The following is a 6,510-nucleotide window of genomic DNA, read 5'->3' on the forward strand; positions in this document are numbered from 1 at the left end:
CATCATATCTGGAAACTCTCACTTGTTTGGAAGGAGAATCTCAGGCTTCATCTTACATGGGATACCCTAAAAAAAAACTGAAAAAGGAGCCCTTGCTTGTTCCACTGAGGCACTCTTGCTAACAGGAGGGGCAGTTGCAAGGAATTGCAAGTGCCCCCCATTTCCACTGATGGGCCCCATAGATCATGGCTTCTCCCTTGGAACCACATCATTTTATAAATAAAATCCTTTGGACAGGTAAATCTAGATGACCAAAAACCTGGTCTGGACAAGTAAAATTTAGTTTCTTTCTCCCTGCTGGGCATGCTGCCAGCATGTACAGAAAAATCCTGGGTGTATTTGTAACTAGGAATTGCTGATTTGGAGTTCCCTATTCTGTTGTATCTGTAACTCCAAGTTTCCCTACCACATTACATAAGTTTCATGATGGTCTTTAGTAAAACAGAGATACAAAATGTGCTCACAACAACCTACTCCATTAATCAGGCAGAAGCAGCATTTGCAGCAACTGAAGCTTCTGAGTTGTCTTCCAGGGTAGGCCCAAATAGAATGTGTTGCATTATCAAACCTGGTTGGGACAAAGATGTAATGGAATGTTAAACTATGTTATACTGTTCAGCCAGAGGTGGCACTGTTTGTAAAATACCTTATTTAAGCTAACCTGAGCCATACCTGGCAGAGCATTAAAGGATCTTATGATAAACACATGTGGTGTGTATAAACCTGCATTGTAGCCAGTCCATATCTGGTAAAGAAGTATATAACATGATGTCAGAAGTAAACTAATAACAGAAACAGCAGGAAAACAGCAACAAAGAGTGCAAACAGAAGGAAAACAGCAACAGCTGTTTCAGGATCTCAACATGCCACTCTTCAACGCCCCAGAAAACTTCAGCTTACTTTGACTTACTTTCACAATGCACAGATTAGAAACAGTATTTTGCAAGATTTTGAATTACAAACAAACTCCATAAAGAAATGGTGATATACAGATATCTTCTTTAATTTATGCCATAGGAAAGCAAACAGAACATATATTTAAATACTTTGATTTTACTGAAGAGAATCACAAAGATGACTATGAAAGGGTTCTGGCTATGTCTGATGCATATTTTATATCTCAGGCTTGGTCTACACTACGAGTTTATGTCAGATTTAGCAGTGTTAAATCGAATTAACCCTGCACCCGTCCACACAACGAAGCCATTTTTTTCGACATAAAGGGCTCTTAAAACCAATTTCTGTACTCCTCCCCCACGAGGGGATTAGCGCTGAAATCAACATCGCCGTTTTGAATTAGGGTTAGTGTGGACGCAATTCGAAGGTATTGGCCTCCAGGAGCTATCCCACAGTACACCATTGTGACCGCTCTGGACAGCACTCTGAACTCAGATGCACTGGCCAGGTGTACAGGAAAAGCCCCAGGAACTTTTGAATCTCATTTCCCGTTTGGCCAGGCGAGCTCATCAGCACAGGTGACCATGCAGTCCCAGAATTGTAAAAGAGCTCCAGCATGGACCGAATGGGAGGTACTGGATCTGATCGCTGTGTGGGGAGAGGAATCCATGCTATCAGAACTCTGTTCCAAAAGACGAAATGCCAAAACAGTTCAAAAAATCTCTGAGGCCATGAGGGACAGAGGCTACAACAGGGACGCAACACAGTGCCGCGTGAAACTTAAGGAGCTCAGACAAACGTAGCAGAGAACTAAAGAATCAAAAGGATGCTCCGGGACAGGGCCCCAGACATGCTGCTTCTATGCTGAGCTGCATGCAATTCTAGGGGGAGCCGCCATCACTACCCCACCCCTGTCCGTGGACTCCGATGATGGGGTACTCTCCGCCATGCCTGAGGATTTTGGGGAAGGGGAAGATGAGGAGGAGGAAGACAAGTTTGAGGAAAGCACACAGCACACCGTTCTCCCCGACAGCCAGGATCTTTTTATCACCCTGGCTGAAATACCCTCCCAACCCAACCAAGTTGGAGAAGGGACCTCTGGTGAGTGTACCTTTTAAAATATAATACATGTTATAAAAGCAAGCGTTTTTTAATGATTAAGTAGCCCTGAGGACTTGGGATGTATTTGTGGCCAGTACAGCTACTGGAAAAGTCTGTTAACGTGTCTGGGGATGGAGCGTAAATCCTCCAGGGACATCTCCATGAAGCTCTCCTGGAGGTACTCTAAAAGCCTTTGCAGAAGGTTTCTGGGGAGAGCAGCCTTATTCTGTCCTCTATGGTAGGACACTTTACACCACACCATGCTAGTAGCAAGTAATCTGGTATCATTGCATGACAAAGCCTGGCAGCGTATGGTCCCAGTGTTTGCTGGCATTCAAGCAACATCCGTTCTTTATCTCTCTGTGTTATCCTCAGGAGAGTCAGATCGTTCATGGTAACCTGGTTGAAATAGGGGAATTTAATTAAGGGGACATTCAGAGGTGGCTGTTCCTACTGGGCTGTTTGCCTGTGGCTGAAAAGAAATCCTCCCCGCAGTTAGCCGCGCGGTGGGGGTGTGTGTGGCCACTGGCGCTGAGCTGTTTGCGTTTGGCTAGCAGGGATCTTCCCTGATACCAGCCACGCAGTGGGCTGAGGGGTAAAGCAATCATCCCAGAGAATTGGATGGAGGAGGGGGGGCTAGTTTGGTTTCTGCTGTTGCACGTTAACAGGAAAACTGCAGCACTAAATGGCCAACTCAAAGTGCTTTGCTTGGTATGGGAGAGGAGGGCGCTGCTGTTATGAAGGCTGCAGAAGCCGAAAGACTATGGCTTTCCATGGCTGCCTGCAAGCCGAATTCTGTTGCCCAGCACTGCATGTGTCATCTGTAACACCAAAGCCGCCGGCACTCAATATAAGATGTAAAATGCGACCTTGTACCAAAACCACATGTGCTATGTAATGTGAATAGTGTTGTTCACCGTGAAAGAGTACAGCCATTTTTCTATAAAATGTATCTTTTAAAATACTTAACTCCCTTTTTTTCCTCCAGCAGCTGCAAATGTTTCAAGCCTCCCTCCCCCATCCCAAAGGCTATCGCAGGTAAGGCGGCGAAAAAAACGCACGCGCAATGAAATGTTCTCTGAGCTCATGCAGTCATCCGGCACTGACAGAGCTCAGCAGAATGTGTGGAGGGACACAATAGCAGAGTACAGGAAAGTGGCCAATGAACGTGAGGAGAGGTGGCGGCAGGAAGATCAGAAGAGGCATGATGCAACGCGGGGGTTACTGCGGGATCAAACGGACGTGCTCCGGCATCTGGTGGAGGTTCATGAACGACAGCAGGATCACAGACTGCCGCCCAGCCCCTATTTAACCGCCCTCCCTCCTCCCCAAGTTCCATAGCCTCCTTACCCAGACGCCCAAGAACGGCAGGGGCGGGGGAGGCTCTGGGCACCCAACCACTCCACCCCAGTGGACAGCCCAAGCAACAGAAGGCTGTCATTCAACAAGTTTTGAAGTGACCCTTTCCTTCCCTCCTCCCACACCCCACCCAGACTACCTTGTGAGTGATCTCCCTATTTTTATAATCAATTAATAAAGAATACATGTTTTTTAAACGTTAGTGACTTTATTTCCTTTGCAAGCAAGCTGTGATCAAAGGGGGGAGGGCGGGTGGCTTACAGGGAATTTAGAGGCAACCAAGGGGGTGGGCTTTCATCAAGGAGAAACAAACAGAAGTGTCACACAGTATCCTGGCCAGTGATGAAAATCGTTTTCAAAGCTTCTCTGATGCGCAGCTCTTCCTGCTGTGCTCTTCTAACTGCCCTGGTGTCTGGATGCGCATATTCAGCAGCCAGGTGATTTGTCTCAACCTCCCACCCTGCCTTAAATGTCTCCCCCTTACTCTCACAGAGATTGTGGAGCACACAGCAAGCAGCAATAACAATGGGAATATTGGTTTCGCTGAGGTCTGAGCGAGTCAGTAAACTGCGCCAGCGACCCTTTAAACATCCAAATGCACGCTCTACCACCATTCTGCACTTGCTCAGCCTATAGTTGAACAGCTCCTTACTACTGTCCAGGGTGCCTGTGTACGGCTTCATGAGTCAGGGCATTAAGGGGTAGGTTGGGTCCCCAAGGATAACTCTAGGTATTTCAACATCCCTAACAGTTATTTTCTGGTCTGGGAAGTAAATCCCTTCCTGCAGCCATTTAAACAGACCAGAGTTCCTGAAGATGCGAGTGTCATGAACCTTTCCTGGCCACCCCACGTTGATGTTGATGAAACTTCCTTTGTGATCCACCAGTGCTTGCAGCACCATTGAAAAGTACCCCTTGAGGTTTAAGTACTGGCTGCCCTGGTGGTCCGGTCCCAAGATAGGGATATGTGTTCCATCTATAGCCCTACCACAGTTAGGGAATCCCATTGTAGCAAAGCCATCTAGTATGACCTGCACATTTCCCAGAGTCACTACCTTTGATAGCAGCAGCTCAATGATTGCGTTGGCTACTTGCGTCACAGCAACCCCCACAGTAGATTTGCCCACTCCAAATTGATTACCGACTGACCGGTAGCTGTCGGGCATTGCAAGCTTCCACAGGGCTATTGCCACTCGCTTCTCAACTGTGAGGGCTGCTCTCATCTTGGTATTCTTGCGCTTCAGGGCAGGGGAAAGCAAGTCACAAAGTTCCATGAAAGTGCCCTTATGCATGCGAAAGTTTTGGAGCCACTGGGAATCATCCCAAACCTGCAACACTGTGCTTGTTTCCCGGGCCCAGAATCGGTGTTCCAGGGCATGAGCCTTCCCCAGTAACACCATGATCTCCAAATTGCCAGGGACCGCGGTTTTAGAGAAATCTGTGTTCATGCCCTCATCACTGTGCTGCCGTTGCTTCCTTGCCTGGTGTTTCAGGTGCTGGTTCTGCATAAACTGCATGATAATGCGCGAGGTGTTTACAATGGTCATAACTGCTGCGGTGAGCTGAACAGGCTCCATGCTTGCAGTGCTATGGCATCTGCTCGGGCAATCCAGGGAAAAGGGCGCGAAATGATTTTCTGCTGTTGCTTTCCCAGAGGGAGGGAGGATTGACTGATGACATTTACCCATAACCACCCGTGACAAATTTTTGGCCCCATCAGGCATTGGGAGCTCAGCCCAGAATTCCAATGGGCAGCAGGGACTGCGGGAACTGTGGGATAGCTACCCACAGTGCACTGCTCAGAATGTTGACGCTTGCCACGGTACTGTGGATGCACACTGCCGAATTAATGTGCTTAGTGTGGACGCATGCACTCGACTTTATACAATCTGTTCCCAAAAATCAACTTCTGTAAAATCAGAGTACTTTCGTAGTGTAGACATGGCCTCAGAGAAATGTGGTTTATGAAAGAGCATGTTTTTACCAGAGAATTCAAGAACCTGGGGAAAATGTTGAATGTTTTATAAAAGCTCGGAATACATTGGCTGAAAACTGATTTGGGGAATGCAAATATCAGAGACAGGCTGTTTATTGGGTTAACAGGTAAAAACTGCAGCTTCAATTAAAAAGAGATTTAACCCTAGCCACAGCTATTGAAATAGCAAAGTAGTCTGAGCTGGTGAAACTGCAAAATGAAGACCAACTTGCCAAACCTGATAAACAAGACACTAGCTTAAAAGCTGTTAACAGATGAAGCATGAGTGCTAAAAGTCATCATACAAGAGTTCCTGAGGCAAGGAGAGAGAACTCCCAGACTAAGATGGACAGATTCCAGCCCATATACACAAGGTGTGGAAAAAATCATATCCTAAGAAATGATACATGTCCAACGAGAGGTGCATGGTGTAATGCACAAAATATGGACATTTTGCAGCTGTTTGCCACACCAAAGCAGTCAGGGAGTTGACTTTTATCATCAACAATCAAGAGCTATTGTTTCTAGGATCTATCACTTGTGATGACACAGAACCTGCTTGAAGAGTGAAATTGAATATTCATGGCAAGACAGTTGACTTTAAAATTGACTCAGGTACTGGCATCACAGTCATCTCGGAAGGGATTTACAATCACCTTCAATCCTTCCCAGAGCTGAAGTCACCTGACGCAGCTCTGACTAATTTTGGGGGTAATCTGAACAGCATGGGCCAGTTCACCACAGAAACAATTTACGAAGACAAAAGCTATGTATGTTCATGTGATCAAAGATCAACAACCTTCTCAGGCGCAGTGTGGCAGCCATGATGGTCCTAGTGAGGAAGGTGAAAGAACCGACCATACCAAGTGGCTGCAACTAATAGACAGCTGGATGACCAAGCTGTTATGCATTTGGATTGTGTAATTAGAACGTCTGCATGATTCAGAAACACTTTACAGACTAGTACATTGTGAACTGCAAAGACAGTGTGATAGTGTAAATCAGTGGCTCTCAGCCTTTCCAGACAACTGTACCCATTTCAGGAGTTTGATTTGTCTTGCATACTCCCCAGTTTCATTTCATTTAAAAACTACTTGCTTACAAAATCAGACATAAAAATACAAAAGTGTCACAGCACACTATTACTGAAATATTGCTTACTTTCTCATTTTTTACCA

This window comes from Natator depressus, chromosome 2 (genome assembly GCF_965152275.1).
Source record: "Natator depressus isolate rNatDep1 chromosome 2, rNatDep2.hap1, whole genome shotgun sequence".
Lineage (NCBI taxonomy): Eukaryota > Metazoa > Chordata > Testudines > Cheloniidae > Natator > Natator depressus.